This window comes from Giraffa tippelskirchi, chromosome 12, assembly GCF_054371585.1.
Source record: "Giraffa tippelskirchi isolate mGirTip1 chromosome 12, T2T-mGirTip1v1.2.pri, whole genome shotgun sequence".
NCBI classification, from domain to species: Eukaryota; Metazoa; Chordata; class Mammalia; order Artiodactyla; family Giraffidae; genus Giraffa; species Giraffa tippelskirchi.
In genome coordinates, this window is record NC_137286.1 from 27,197,215 (window position 1) to 27,214,228 (window position 17,014).

Sequence of the window (17,014 nt, forward strand, 5' to 3'; positions counted from 1 at the left end):
TTAGCTTTCTTACATTTAGACTAACTGTAGTAATTATTTGAAAACCTTTTTGAATCCCACACTTAATAAAAGGAAATTTTATGCAAACAATAAAAGAGAATTTCAAAGCAGTAAGTGAGGGTAGTGCTGGTTTGCCTTCAGGGGCTAGTAAACTGGAGAGGAGTTTATTTCTGATCCTCCTACTTGTAGTATCATGATCTACTCAGGTTTTGGCAGCTCTGCAAAGAGCAGCAGCGGGAGCAAAGATTAGTTCCTGCCGCAGTTCTTGGAGGACAGACTCTGAAGGAGGAAGGGGCACGATCCACCGAATGGCTTATGCGGCCACTTCTCCAACTTTGTAGGCTAACCAGGCAGAATAGAACAATGGTTAAGAATTACAGAAACTGAAGCTGCACTTCTTGGAACCATATCCCATCTCTGTACCTCACTGGCTGTGTCACCTCAGCTCTATGAACCTCAGTTTCCTCATCTGTAAGAGAACAATACTAGTACCTACCTGATAATAATTGTTCGTATTAATACAGATGAAGCAAAGCCCTTATAACAGTGTCTGGTACAAACAAGGGCTGTGTGAACCATTATTACTACATGGGCTATGGCTTTTTAAATGTGAACAAATGAAGTAACTAAACACGTCCCTGCCTGGAATCACTTTCTGGGAGTGAGTAGTGTCTATGTTAGCATAATGATCTGTTAAGGGAAGGCTGGCAATTGTGAAAGACAGTGGTATATGGGTTCTGAGGCAGGCTTACCTGGGCTTGGAAACAGGCTCTGTCACTCATGGGCTGTGTGACCTTGGACAGATGACTTAAATTCTGTAAGCCTCTATTGTCTTTATCTGTAAAATGAAGATAATGCAAGGTCCACTTCAGAGATTGTTATGAAGATGAATTTAATTAGGCATAAGGGGCATTCAGCATTAGCACCGGGCACAGTGAGAATGCCAGATAATGGAGAACATTGTTTCTCAACCTTAGAACTACTGGCACTTTGGGTCAGATAATTCTTTGTTGTAGGAGGGCTTCAGGATATATGGCAATATCCCTGGCCTCCATAAATTACATGCTAGTAGCATCACCCCAATTGTTACAACCAAAAATCCTTCAGACACTGACAGTTGTCTCCTAGAGGACTGAAGAATTTGCTCCTGGTTGAGGGAGAGGAAGTGTATAAAAAACAGGAATATCCACATATGATCTTCCTCATTGACAAAGCCAGTCTGTTGTCAAGGAGGAGAGGAAAGGGGAGGAATGAAGACAAATGAAGCAATTATTGTGTCCACTTTGTCCCAAGTTCCTCGGGGCTCTCCAGACATCTTTAGTTGCAGAGTTTGAAGATACAAAGATATTTTGTAACTCTGATCCTCTAACTTTCTTATTGATTGATAGGGACTCCTGAGTTCCCCTGATAGTTTCCTGATAGCTCAGTTGGTAAAGAATCTTCCTGCAATGCGGGAGACCTGGGTTTGATCCCTGGGTTGGGAAGATCCCCTGGAGAAGGGAAAGGCTACCCACTCCAGTATTCTGGCCTAGAGAATTTCGTGGACTATATAGTCCATGGGGTCAGAAAGAGTCGGACACGACTGAGCGACTTTCACTTTTCACCTGAGTTCCCATCCCTTGGTCCCAGAGAATATCCCCTGTTGCCCAATAAGATTTGTGCCTTTTGTCTCAACTGACAAGCAAACTGCAAGGATGAAATCAATAGACTTAAGTCTTAAATTATTTTTGGAAGCAAGTAAGGCAATCAGGCTATATTTTAAATTTTCAGCCTGATTTTATTTGGATTTGCTTGCTCTTATTACTTCTGCTACAGTTCAATTACTGGCTTCACAGGTGGCACTAGTGATAAAGAACCTGCCTGAAAAATAAGAAGATATAAGAGACATGAGTTCAATCCCTGGGTCAGGAAGATCCCCTGGAGGAGGGGATGGCAACCCTCTCTAGTATTCTTGCCTGGAGAATCCCATGGACAGAGGATCCTGGTGGGCTACAGTCCATAGGGCTGCAAAGAGTCTGACACGACGGAAGTGACTTAGCACACATGGTCCAATTACTAATTTATATCCTGATAGACTATGCTGATTATTATAATTTAAACAAAGAAAGGTTTAAGGACTTTAAACCTTTAATCCTGAAAATGGAGATAAATGGCTTTATTTATATATACAACTGATATTCATTGAGAGTTTACCATGGGCCAGACACTGCTCGAGAGATTCGGGATACATCAGGGAACAAAACAGGTGACACTCCCCTCCATCCTGGAAATTAGCTTTCAACTTTTTAGGGCAGTAACAGCCTGACTGAACAAATATATACCCCCAGGCTCAAGTACCTCAAACCCTATTGACTCCTTTTTCCTCATTCAGTTCCATTCTGCTCTCAATTTTCTTTCTCTCCCAGATTTCCTGCCCTTAATTTTCCATACCATGGAACAGAAATGAAATAGGTAAGTTGAATATGGCTTTCTGTATATAACTCCCAATCTTTTTGCCAATTTCAGACTCTCCAAATGAAAAGAATCATCCTATCTTGATCGAAAGAGATGTTTATTCTTGGGTTAAGAGCCTGGTTATTATCTTACAGACTCCAGGGTGCTTGAATCTCTGTGATCCTCACAGTCATAGTTTTGAGGATTATAAATACTGGTGAACCCTCCCCTCTTTCCACACCTGTATCTGTATGGGTAAGCCACCTCTTGGGTTGTTTCCTAGCTTCACTCCCTCTTATCCAGCTACACTGTGGCCACATAAAAAAGTTTTCACATAGCAAAATATGAGACTTGTTAATGGCCCAAACTCAGAGGATAAGATTCCATACATCTTGGCACAATCTCCAAGGAGTAGCATATATTCTTGAGGAGAATAGTCTGTTATTTTGGATCAAAAGCTTGTTCACTTGTCTGTGCTGCTAAGTCACTTCAGTCATGTCCGACTCTGTGCAACCCCATAGATGGCAGCTCACCAGGCTCCGCCGTCCCTAGGATTCTCCAGGCAAGAATACTGGAGTGGGTTGCCATTTCCTTCTCCAGTGCATGAAAGGGAAGGGTGAAAGTGAAGTCGCTCAGCCGTGTCCAACTCTTAGCGACCCCATGGACTGTAACCTACCAGGCTCCTCCGTCCATGGGATTTTCCAGGCAAGAGTACTGGAGTGGGGTGCCATTGCCTTCTCCGTCACTTGTCTGTAGGCTAGGTATTAAATGTGAGAACTGGATTAAAAAAGATAATTATGAAACAGGCCTTAGGCTAGAGGGTCATCACTAGACTTTCTGTTTGTGAGAACAATTCCTGTGGATTCATCACTGGTGTGTCAAGCAATAATGGGCTGCATTTCAAAAGAAACTTAAAGGAGGGAAAAATATTTGGACCCCGGGTTTAGGGGTGAGATGAGAGATGATACAGGTGTTTGATTTTATGTTGAGTTCCAGTTTCTGGGCTTTTTACTTTGGCATTATTTTTCATGACATTTACATGCCACAGTCTTTAATATACTAATGGATAGAAACTTCCCTTTAAAACTCATCCAGAGCACTGAATTAAAATGTACTAATGAAGCTTTCCACTCCACACTACCCTGACATACTAAACACAGTTTCCCCTTCAAAAGGTCTGTTGAAGGGCTATTGACTTGGAAAGATTTATAAATAATACTGAGTACACAGATTTGTCAGAATCACTTCCTCTGGGACATCTTCATCTTCTTCATGTTCTCCAAGTCAGTTTAAAAATATTGTTTGAACTTATAGTCTTAACATCTAGTAATTAACCACATGCAGCCATTCGAACAGCTATTGAACTTGGTCCCCAAATGCGTTAATACTTGAGGTTATTTCCTTCACACTTTAATTAAGGGAAAACAAGTTTAGACAGTCTGCATAGGAGGGGAAAGTGTATTTTTTGAGCTTTTTCTTTTCTGTGACTCATTTCCTCTTCCTTCACCTAAATCTTTAAGAAGTCAGGCTTTACTTAGCTCTTTGCTGCAAAGTTGAATGGTTCAGGCAGAGCTTACACAAGATGATAGGCCATTGTGAGTAAAAAGGGTATAAAGGGTTGTGTCCCCTGTGGGGAGAGGGCAAATCAGATTTTCAAGCTAAACAGAAATTTGCTGCGGTAATTACTCTTTATCATTAATGACAGGCAATTGCCATAGCAACCGTCTGCCACCTGTCTCTCACACACCAGCTCTGTATGTTCTGAAACAGAATAAGAGAAACTGCAAAGGCACTTGTGGAGCCACAAATTGGAAGTAGGATTGGAGCTCTATGTTGACATTCAGAATTTAAAAGCTGGTGGCATGTGTGGTTCATTATGCTCATGAAAGCACTAAACAACAATAAAACTTAGGAGAATCTGATTTTTTTTTTTTTTTAAATGAATGAACAGTACTGACCTAGGACAGTGTAAAAAGGGCACAGCTCTGGAGTTGGAGGAAATTGGGGTTGAATCCAAGCTTCTCCACTTACTGGCTGAGTGACCCTGGGCAATGGCTTAACCTTCCTAAGCATAATAGGGTTAAATTCTTAGTTGAAAGGATTAAACTGGATAATCTTTGTAAAGCACTTTGCTCAAGGTGAGCAGTCCATCAGTGGTAGCTGCAGATGTCAGCTGCCTGGCAGCAGATGAACCGAGCACACAGCAAGAGCACAATACAAGGGTGTCGTTGACTTTGCGAATTAGATCACTAGTGGACCACTGCTCAGGGAATCCAGGTCTCCAAATTACATGCTCTACAAGCTTTCTTGCCATTTTACTTTGTATGTGTGGAGGTATATGCACAGAGGCATGCAGACACAGCCTTTGAATAATATAATTTTGATCTCTGCATTTTAGAAATGTCTTCTCAATACCAGGGAGTTCAGCAAGTCATTTACTCTTTCTAATGACACTCCATATAGACACATCTTTGTGACAGCTGAAATTAGTTTTTCTTTAGAATCTCCTTGATTGTGTCTCTAACCTCTTTAGCGCTCCTCTCACCCTCTGAGCGGAGAAGGCAATGGCACCCCACTCCAGTACTCTTGCCTGGAAAATCCCATGGACGGAGGAGCCTGGTAGGTTACAGTCCATGGGGTCGCTAAGAGTCGGACACGACTAAGCAACTTCACTTTCACTTTTCCCTTTCATGCACTGGAGAAGGAAATGGCAACCCACTCCAGTATTCTTGCCTGGAGAATCCTAGGGACGGCAGAGCCTGGTGAGCTGCCGTCCATGGGGTCGCACAGAGTCGGACATGACTGAAGCGACTTAGCAGCAGCAGCAGCACCCTCTGAGTCTTGATACTGTGCTGAGGCCAATTAGAGACGTTAACTACTCTGTGCCTACAGTGGAGGCATTTGAAAAAATCACTGGGGTGGTGAGGACATGACAAATTTTCCTTTTCTGTGACCTATATGCCACAGAAAACTATTCAATAACCAGAATCAGCCTTATAAGGTATGTATATCTCTTTCTCTGCTAAATATCACAGTGTTAAGATAAATTAGGATTTACCTAAACTATGTTGCAGTACACAACTTAAAAATCACAAACATTTCCCCCTTAACTAACAACTGACTGAGTATTGTTCTAGATATCAGTCACTGGGTCATTCTTGGCATCTGTATCTCCATCCCCCAGCATATTTCAATTCAGTGGTTTGTCCCTTTTTAAATAGCCTTCAACTCTCTGTTTTCTGTCTAAACTCACTGCTGTTTCCTGGTTCAGGTATCAACATCTCTGTCCTGACAGTCTACGACAGCTGTGACAGTCTACAAGTTGGTTTCCTCTCTTTTTCATTTTCCACTCTTCAGTCAGCGTGATTTTATAAAATGCTAATGTAATCATGTTACTCTCCTTAAAAAAGAACTTTTAATGGGTTTCCATAACCGAGACGGTAAAGATCCTTAGCCATCTGCTTCTGCTCACCTCTCTAGTCACATCTAACATTGTTATGACTTTTCTGCAGGTATACCTACTTACACCAGGTCATTCTGTGCTTCCTGCCTTGGCCCAAGCTTCACTATATATGAAATGCCCTTCATTCTTATCCGTTTTTCAAAGTCCTGCACAGCTGTCATCTCTTCTTTGAGGATTTTTCCATTTACTTTTCCTTTAATGATTATAACTCCCTCTTTTGTTACAGTTCTCTTTGTTGATTATAATACTATTATTTAAAAGTATTTTATTCTAACCTATTTTTTTCCTCACAGGTAAGGTCTGGCTCTCATTCATTTTTGATATCCTTAGAGTCTGAGATAATGTAGTAAGTCCTTGATAAAATGACACTAGTATAAACACACATTAAACATTTCTATGGATAGTACAGTCTTAAAAAAAACTCTTATTAATGAAAATAATTTTATTGGAACCATATTTTTACATTATTCTTGGATCCTCAGATAGCATTCATAAAATTATAGGCTTGTAGTATCCTACTTCAAAAATAAGTAACATTATAGCTCTCTGCTTTTAATAATTAACAAATAATTTTTTATATCTGATGAAAAGCAAAAAAATGCTCAGAGTATTAAAAAAATTAGGATACAAAACTATATGTTTGAAATATCAAAATTTTGTAAAAAAACAATACCAACAAAAATATATAACCCTGGAAAAATTAATACATTATCAATGGTGGGTGAAAGGAGTATGGATAATTTTTTACTTGTGCTTCCATTCCAAATTCTTTACAAATACCATGTGTTTCATAATCAGAAAAAAATATTATAGTAATTGACATGGAAGTCAAGTTATTTTCCTTCAGAAGGATTACCTAAACTTGCTTATTTACTCCTGTTACTTATGATAGAATGTAGGTAAATGTTTTCGATCATTTATCTGTGTTTTTGGTCCTAAACAATTCCCTTTTGCTATAGGATTGTGTAGGCTGCAAATGACTATTTCCACTAGATGTCACCAAACTACCAACAAAATATTAATATCTCAAATACTCTGCATATATTCAAACAGCTCTTAAAAACGTTTTAAACCCCATTATCCAGTATTCCTTGGTATCATACAAAGTATTCAAAATTTGAAGAATTAGTAAGAAAATGTATATTAAGTAAGGTTCTGGCCCTTTACATAACAAGTGAGGGCTTATATGGATCCTTTGGCTTTATATAGTCTATATTTTATTAGCTTCTTAATATAAATGTGAGGACAAAACTGATCTCAGAAACCCTTTAAACACTTTTTTTTCTATTCCCAGGTGATTTCAAGTTCTCTTTTTATATAATACATGAAGCAAAAAGGTCAGAATTCTGAAACTCCTTTCTGAACAACGTGTTTTAACCTAACACAGCTTCCATCACAGAATGACTAGCTTCTTGGTTAATGAAAAGAAATACTGCTATCTTTTAGTATTGGGATGATTTGCATGATATTTTAATTTATTAAAAAGCTGTTTATATCACACCTTATCTTTCAGAAAACAACATCACTTTTCCTTGAGGAATGAAATAAGGCATCTCTTCTCTAATCCAACAAAAGGTAGCTAAAAAGCCATGCTTATTTAAACGTATGAGCCTATTTACTTTGTAGGTTCAAAGCTGGTCTTTTTTTGATTGGCTCAGTTAACAACTAAGGTGGGGGGTTGGAGGAAGCTCTTTTCCAATCATTTTGGCCTGGGAATGAAAATGATTGGCTAATCAAAAGGCATTTAAATTAGGCAGTGGGCTCTTGGAAAGAAATCCAAATATGGTCTCCTGTGTTATTGCTCTCTACTGCAGTGTTTGGTTTTTAAGATGTAATACATTATTTTTCTTATGCTTCACCACAGGACGACAAGGCATAACACAATAGTTTGTAAACAAAAGTCTGACTAAATTTCTCAGGTTCCTTTTTGCTCCAAATTTTTTTTTTTTTCTATTTTTCCAAATGTTACCCCTTTAAAATAGCACATGCTAATTTCTTTTCACAGTTTTAAGGATTTCTGATTATTGTCTATTTTAAATTTCCTCTGTCCCTTTTAAAGACAATTGTACCATATTCTCTGTGTAAAAAAATAAGAAAAATAACAAAGAGAGCATTTCTGATGATAACCATGGGTTTGTTAATGGGAAAATAACCACTCTTGATTTCAAAAGGATAGAAACCAAACCAAACGACAACTTCCCAACATTGACCACATATCTCAGATCATTTCTCATATATTTGTAAAGAAAACAAAAAGGATAAATAACATTGATCATCATGTTTCAAATGTTATTAACCCAAAGTAAATAAATCTGCTTTCTATCAAATATCTTGACTTCTACCACTGGTTAGTACAGCTAATTTTATCTTACTTTGTTTTGTGTAAAAACTGTGAGTAATAAACACCATGGATATAAATGTTGTGGCAGGGAGGATAAACTCCGTATTACAGAATACTAATTTCTGCAAGTGTTCATCAGTTATGGCCTGAAACATCCATGGGTTGCACCCTTAACACTGTTTTGCTGACTGCACATGTATAGTTTCATCATACAGAGAAGTTAGATCTGTGTTAGATCCTCTTGCAATATTGTAGTGTGTAATTGCAATTTAGTTCTGCTGCCCTAGGCATTTCCTTCAAAATTTTCTACTTGTACCTTTCACATGAAATATTCATCTGAGTCCCTCTGATATAGTGACAAGCCTCAGCTGTAAAGTGGAGAAGCTGTTTTTGGACATCCCTCTCCAGATATCTGGATTTGGTTCTCTATAGTACTTGAAAAATGAATAGCTTCCATCAGCTATATACAAGACCTGATAAGCTCACTCCCTTGACATATTTTAAAATATTATTATTCAATGCCATTTTTTTCTGTAGCTACCCAAACTCCTCAATTTCAGCTTCAAAGCATAGTGCTTTTACTCTAATTATGTATGTTATTTTTCATATTCACTGTCTCCTTGCTACAGCTGATTTCTGACATGTAGGCAGAGACAGGAATTTGCTGGTGGGCTCTCATCCATGAAATTACTCTGGCTTCTCAGAGCCTAAGACTGCAACTTCACAACTTTTGAAATAAAAGTTCATTTTAGGGTGGGTCAATTTCTTTAAAGAATATTCGTGGTAATCTGCTGCAGTTCTTTAACTTCCTATGTTTTAATGAATGCTTCAGGACAACTTGTTCCGAGGGAGTTAGTTTTAAGCAATGAAAGGTATTGGTAGCCACGCAATTTGGTGAAAAAGAAGTCCAGCACTAAATTTTTTTTTATCGTTGTTTGCTTTGGGAGTCAGCCATGAAAATGTGCTCAGCTCATTACTGAAGGATATCGAAACACATTTCTTGCCGACATGGCGTCATCTGTGGTGTGGATGGAACCTTCATGCTGACAAATACTGCATAAATGGCTGTTACAGCCAGTAGGCACTCCTGATGATTAACTATAAAAATGTTTTTGACTCTGGCTGCTGACAAGAATGACAATGCTTTGGCCAGACTGGTCTCCTTCTGGACACCAAAGGATGTTCCAGTCTTGGTTTCACCATCTGGTTTCAATATAAGCCAGGAACGATGAAGAGAAGAGAGTTTTAAAGAGGCAACAATAGACTAATATTTCCGGCTGTATAATCTCTCTTTGATAGATAACAAAAAAGCATTTAGACCTGGAGAAAAAAGCAACAGCTTCTGAAATTCTATTTTATAGGATAGATAAAGGTGTTTTGAACATCCTCATAAGGCAAAGGGATCTCACTGTGTGAGTCACAAACAAGTTTTATGTGGAAAGGACAGCTTGTCCTGTAGAGCTGAAGTTTAGTATGCATGAAGGAAGGCCAAGCACATATTTAATAGGAATAATTTCCTTCTAAGCAAACTTAAATTTATTAAACTGATGTACAGATACTTAGTTCTTTAAATGGTAATAAAAACAGCAATAGCAATAATATTTCTATAATGCTTTATAACTTCCAAAAGGTGTTCAAGGAGATTGTTTCCTTTGATCCTCACAAATACCCTGTAGTAGAAGTATTACTTTTATACCTTCAGTTTATACACAAGGAAACCAACTCAGAGAGATTAAAAATTCATCCAAGGTCACATAGAAAGCGGCAGGAGTCAGAGCAGTGGAGGAACTCTAACTCTGGTGACTTGTCGTCAAAGCAGCAAGCTTTCCGCTACCTCATGTTGCGTCATTTCCTCCCAGCAACATTCCTACAGCCCAAAGAAAGTCAGGTTAACTCCATGACTATAACTTTAAGAATAAAATATTGCCTTATTCCTCCTGTAACTCATCATGGATTTACATAGAATGCTTCTTAGACTCTAATGCCATGGACTATTTTGCTTTATCAATACATGATGAGAACTTGAATTGTGCAGGTAGTATGGTATAGATTATAATTATCTTGGGTGGGAAAGCATGGAGAAAGCCTGGTATGTTTGGGTTCAGAAGGGCTTATTTATAGAGTGATGTTGCTTAAATAATGCCTCAAATAAATGCCCACATCTCTTAGAGTTTCTTCTTTCCCATTCTTGTCTCCTAGACTTTACAGCTGTATGTCGTTGTCTCTGTGCAAACTGAAAGGTACTTTCATAAAGAGGAAGGCAGTAATGGTAAGGATAAATTTATTATACTAAATACTATCTCTATTTAGTATAATAACTGACACATAGTAAATAATACATAAAAGCTTTTATTTCAGAGGCAACATGAAACCCTGACCACTCCTTGAAGTCTTCCCTAGAAATTCAGACCCATACATTCCTTTTTTTCTCTGAATCAATATAGTACTTACAGCTGATCCAGCAGATAAATTTTAATAAATTAAATTTTGATTAATTAAATATATTGAATTAATAAATAAATTTTATTATTAAAGTTTTTAGTGTTTCCCAGATGTTACATGTGTGCTAGTTTGCTCTTTCTTATCAGGCTATACATTCATTAGTTTATGAATCATGATTTATATTTTTATTGTAAACTCCAAAATAATATGCTGGTATATAATTATTTTTAAACAAATTCTTATTGGTTATTTAAAAGGTAAGACATATAAATATGTGAACTAGCAGTCCTATTCAGACACAGAAAGATGAAGATTGGTAGTAAGGATGGGATGAGGGTAGATAGACAGGAAAAGAGAAGGAAAATGACTGATCCCTTATACTATGTAACAGGTATTCTAAGTCATCCAGTGTATTCCTCCTAACAACCCTATTCTTATTTTATATAAGAAGAGAAACGTGATGTAAGATAACACTTGTTTTCTCACCTGAAACTTGGGTAGCTGGGTAATTGGGACCATTCTGAGAAAAGCTAGAGTCACAGATGTGCCAAAGACTACATAAGCCAAAACTACATTGACTGGCATTCAAGCTTAAGAGTGTTTTTTTTACTGATAAGAGGTTAATATAAAAATATATATGCACAGCTCAGACAACTCAATATTTAAAAAACACCCAAACAATCCAATTAAAAATGGGTGGAATATCTGAACAGAGATTTTTCCAAAGAAGATATACAGGTGGCCTATAGGCACAGTGGCAAAGAATCTGCCTGCTAAGGCAGAAGGTACAAGAGACACGAGATTGATCCTTGGGTCAGGAAGATCCCCTGGAGAAGGAAAGGGCAACCCGCTCCACTATTCTTGCCTGGGAACCCTTCATGGACAGAGGAGCCTGGCCATGAGATCCCAAAGAGTTGAACATGACTGAGTGACTGAGCACACAGCACACAGGCACATGAAAAGATGCTCAATATTGCTAACCATCAAGAGAAATGCAAATCAAAACCACAATGAGTATCATCTCATACTGTCAGAATGGCCATCATTAAAAAGTCTACAAACAACAAATGTTGGAAAGGATATGGAGAAAAGAGAATCCTGGTATACTGATGGTGGGAATGTAAATTGGTGTAGCCATTGTGGAAAACAGCATCGAGTTTCCTCAAAAAAACTAAAAACAGAGCTACCATATGACCCAGCAATTCCACTCCCATAAATCTGAAGAAAATGAAGACACTAATTAAAAAAAGATACATGCGCCCAACATTCATAGCAGCCTTATTTACAATAACCAAAGTATGGAAGCAACTTAAGCATCCATCAATACATGAATGGATAAAGAAGACTGTGTGACTGTGTGTGTGTGTGTGTGTGTGTATATGTGTACATATATATACATACACACAACAGGATATTACTCATTCATAAAAACAAATGAAATTCTGCCACTTACAACAATGTGAATGGACCTAGAGGGCATTATGCTTTAGTGAAATACATCAGAAAGAGAAAGACAAATACTCTGTATTTTCACTTATATCTGGAATCTAAAAATAAATGAATATAACAAAATCTAAAGAGACTCACAGATACAGAGAACAAACTAAAGGCTACCAGTGGGGAAAGGAAAGTGGGGAGGGACAAGATAGGGCAAGGGAATTAAGAAATACAAACTACTATTTACAAAATAAATAAGCAACAAGGATACACTATTGTACAGCACAGGGAAATATAGCCATTATTTTGTAATAACTTTGCATGCTAAGTCATTTTACTCATGTCTGGCTCTACAACCCTATGGACTGTAGCCCTCCAGGCTCCTCTGTCCATGGGATTCTCCAGGCAAGAAAACTGGAGTGGGTTGCCATGCCCTCCCCTTCAGGTGGATTACAGTCTGTAAAAATCCTGAATCTCTATGTTGTACACTTGAAACTACTATAATATGTAAAACAGCTATGTGCTGTGCTGTGCTCAGTTGCTCAGTTGTGTTTGACTCTTTTTGACGCCACCCATGGACTGTAGCCTGCCAGGCTCCTCTGTCCATGGGATTCTCCAGGCAAGAATACTGGAGAGAGCTGCCATGCCCTCCTCCAGGGATCTTCCCAACCCAGGGATCAAACCCAGGTCTCCCACATTGCAGGTTGATTCTTTACTGTCTGAGCCACCAGGGAAGCCCAAAGCAACTATACTTCAATTCAATCTAAAAAAAGAGTGGGGCTTTACTAGGATCATTTGTCTTTTCACTTTGTATGCTCTTTTCTCAGAAGCGACAGCATCCAGATATCAGTTGCTAAATTTGCAGGTGACTCTTGAGGTTTCCCTGATGATCTTGAAGAATTTTCTGACTGCTCCTTCTTCACTTTCACCTGGGTCTGTTGGTTTTGGGCTGCCTATTAAGGAACAGCAAGAGACAGGGAAGCTGCTTAGCTCTGCCTTCACAGGCTTTGATATTAGAACCCTCGGTAGAGGCTGGTCCCAGCCCATCTGCAGCCATTCTGGATCAAACAGAATGAGACGAGTGATAACACAGTTACTGCTGCTGCTGCTGCTGCTGCTGCTAAGTTACTTCAGTTGTGTCTGACTCTGTGCGACCCCATAGACGGCAGCCCACCAGGCTCCCCCATCCCTGGGATTCTCCAGGCAAGAACACTAGAGTGGGTTGCCATTTCCTTCTCCAATGCATGAAAGTGAAAAGTGAAAGTGAAGATGCTCAGTCGTGTCCAACTCTTAGTGACCCCATGGACCGCAGCCTACCAGGCTCCTCCATCCATGGGATTGCCCAGGCAAGAGTACTGGAGTGGGTTGCCATTGCCTTCTCCAAACACAGTTACTACTTTCTGTCAAAATCAAGTCCACCAACTCAGTTCCTAACATTTATGAATAGGTTCCAGGATAAAACTTGGTTTTTTGGACAACTACCAGCATGAACTTTTCATCCTTGTTTCATCTGTTCTTTCTCCAAATCAATAGAAAGCCTGGCTAGCTGAGCAACAATGCACCTTCTACTGATCATGGAATATTATGGATTAATTATTGGGGTTCTGAGTTGGTTTTTATTGGTTATGGTTTCTTTTAATGCATTATACATTCTCAGGGCTGGAAAGAACCTAAAGAGTTCTGGTAGACTACAGAGACCAGTGCCTATCACAACGGAACAGGTACACTATCTGTGTCAGGAAAGATGACGGTCAGAGGTGATGAATAAAAATCCAGATTCCTGGGCCCCTGTTGAAACTTCCTGAATCTCCTCTGCAAGTGGAACACAGGAATCTGCATTTAAAAACATGATCTCCAGGTGAGAACTACTGTCATTAACTTTGCAGCCCACTTGATTCTATTTACCCATGGTAGCCTCCAGAATTTGTGACAAGCAGGGCTTTTGCTGAAACTCTGAAAAGGTGGTGGTTTTTATAAAAAGATGTGCCTTTTATTCACATCAGAAGAAAAGATACAGATATTTCATAAACAAATACTGATTAATTAAGCATGTGTTGTAGCTCTGTCCCTGTGGTACGTACATGGAGGACAGAAATGAAATAAGAACTAGAACTCTTCTTGAGGACTTGCACGTTAGTTCTAGATACAAACCAATGCAAACCTAATTATAATATAATTAGGTTTCTAATTCTCCAAACCAGGCTTCAGCAATATATGAACCATGAATTTCCAGATGTGCAAGCTAGATTTAGAAAAGGCAGAGGAAATCAAATTGCCTACATCCATTGGATCATCGTAGAGAAGGAAATGGCAACCCACTCCAGTATTCTTGCCTAGAGAATCCTGTGGACAGAGGAGCCTGGTGGCTGCTGTCCATAGGGTCGAACAGAGTCAGACACGACTGAAGCAACTTAGCATGCATGCATGCATTGGAGAAGGAAATGGAAACCCACTCCAGTATTCTTGCCTGGAGAATCCCAGGGACGGGGGAGCCTGGTGGGCTGCTGTCTCTGGGGTTGCACAGAGTCAAACACGACTGAAGCGACTTACCAGCAGCAGCAGCACTGAATCATCGAAAAAGCAAGAGAGTTTCAGAAAAACAACTACTTCTGCTTTATTGATTATGCCAAAGGCTTTGACTGTGTGGATCAGAAAAAACTGTGGAAAATTCTTCAAGAGATGGGAATACCAGACCACCTGACCTGCCTTGTGAGAAATCGGTATACAGGTCAAGAAGCCAAAGTTAGAACATGGCATGGAACAACAGATTGCTTCCAAATTGGGAAAGGAGTATGCCAAGGCTGTAAATTGTCACCCTGATTATTTAACTTATATGCAGAGTACATCATGAGGAATGCTGGGCTGGATGAAGTAAAAGCTGGAATCAAGATTGCTGGGAGAAACATCAATAACCTCAGATATGCAGATGACACCACCCTTATGGCAGAAAGCGAAGAAGAACTAAAGAGCCTGTTGATGAAAGTAAAAGAGGAGAGTGAAAAAGCTGGCTTAAAAATCAACATTCAGAAAACTGAGATCATGGCATCTGGTCCCATCACTTCATGGCAAATAGATGGAGAAACAATGGAAAGAGTGACAGACTTTATTTTTGGGGCTCCAAAATCACTGTAGATGGTGACTGCAGCCATGAAATTAAAAGACGCTTGATCCTTGGAAGAAAAACTATGACCAACCTAGATAGCATATTAAAAAGCAGAGACACTACTTTGCCAAGAAAGGTCGGTCTAATCAAAGCCATGGTTTTTCCAGTAGTCATGTATGGATTTGAGAGTTGGACTATAAAGAAAGCTGAGCACCGAAGAATTGATGCTTTTGAACTGTGGTGTTGGAGAAGACTCTTGAGAGTCCCTTGGATTGCAAGGAGATCCAACCAGTCAATCCTAAAGGGAATCAGTCCTGAATATTCATTGGAAGGACTGATGCTGAAGCTGAAGCTCCAATACTTTGGTCACCTGATGCGAAGAACTAACTCATTGGAAAAGACCCTGATGCTGAGAAAGATTGAAGGCAGAAGGAGGATGAGATGGTTGGATGGCATCACTGACTTGATGGACATGAATTTGAGTAAGCTCCAGGAGTTGATGATGGACAGGGAAGCCTGGTATGCTGCAGTCCATGGTGTTGCAAAGAGTCGTATATGACTGAGCGACTGAACTGAACTGAATTACAATATAATGTGACACTGCCAATGGGAATTGAGTAATTTGACAGCAATATGCATAAAGACCCTTAAAAATGCACACAGACAAAATAATTTCATGTCTATGAACTTATCTGGATGAATCATAAGCTGGAATCAAGATTGCCAGGAGAAATATCAACAACCTCTGATATGCAGATGATACTTCTTCTAATGTCAGAAAGCGAGGAGGAACTAAAGAGCCTCTTGATGAAGGTGAAAAAGGAGAGGGAAAAAGCTGGCTTAAAGCTCAACATTCAAAAAACTAAGATCATAGCATCTGGACTCATCAGTTCATGGCAAATAGATGGGGAAAAAGTGGAAACAGTGGCAGATTTTATTTTTCTGGGCTCCAAAATGGCTGAGGACAGTGACTGCAGCTATGAAATTAAAAGATGCCTCTTAAGAGTACAGCTACATGAACAGTCATGGAGGAGCTGCCTATTATTACAAAAATAGGAAATATCCTAATATCCAGCATCAGTCTTGGTTAAACAAATTATGCTATAGTCATATGATGGGATAATACATTCAGATATTAAAAATTGTACTAGAGATAAATTGTCCCAGGCAGGAATTTAAGCCAAAACATAAGGTACTTTCAAATGGTCTACTATATTTTATTATTTTGTGAGTCTGTTTCAATGTAGTCATATTTAGATAGAACCACGAAATTGGAAATGTGGTTATTTGGCTAAACTTAACTAAATCCTCCCAATCTCCTACAATGTAGAACCTCTTTATTACTTGAATTCCAATTGTCTGTATTGGAGGCTCTGAATTACATGGTGGCATAGAGAGATTATCATAAATAAAGAATTGGGTTCTTGTCTAACCTAACTAGATTCCCAATATTCTCCAAGGGCCTCACATAATAAGATGACTCTAACTCTGAATCCCTATCTGACTATATGAACAATAGTGGAGAGTATTTCCAGAGCCCAGGATATCATGCCCTGACCATTAGAGATCTAGCTATTTCTGACTATCAGAGACAAAAGGTAATTGGGTAATGGGTTGTCAGGTTAACAAAACCCTGGCCTTGTTGTCTTACTTTATAAATAATCTTGACATAAATGCTGGGGATATGCCTTATTAAGTTTTCCAGTAGATCAGGAAAAAGATATTAGCATTTAAAAATACAAAATAGTGCACTTGTAAAGTGTAAAATTAAATGCAAAGCTGAGATACTTACAGT

At 38.9% G+C, this 17,014-nt stretch overlaps 1 protein-coding gene across 1 annotated transcript in view; it reads right to left on the bottom strand.

The window, feature by feature from the left end:
* Window positions 1-17,014, bottom strand: part of G2E3 (G2/M-phase specific E3 ubiquitin protein ligase) — a 261,284-nt gene that overhangs the window by 166,446 nt on the left and 77,824 nt on the right. Inside the window, exon 4 of the mRNA XM_081548078.1 lies at window positions 753-838. The gene's annotated coding sequence lies outside the window, so the exon portion shown is untranslated. The remainder of the gene's footprint in view (window positions 1-752; window positions 839-17,014) is intronic.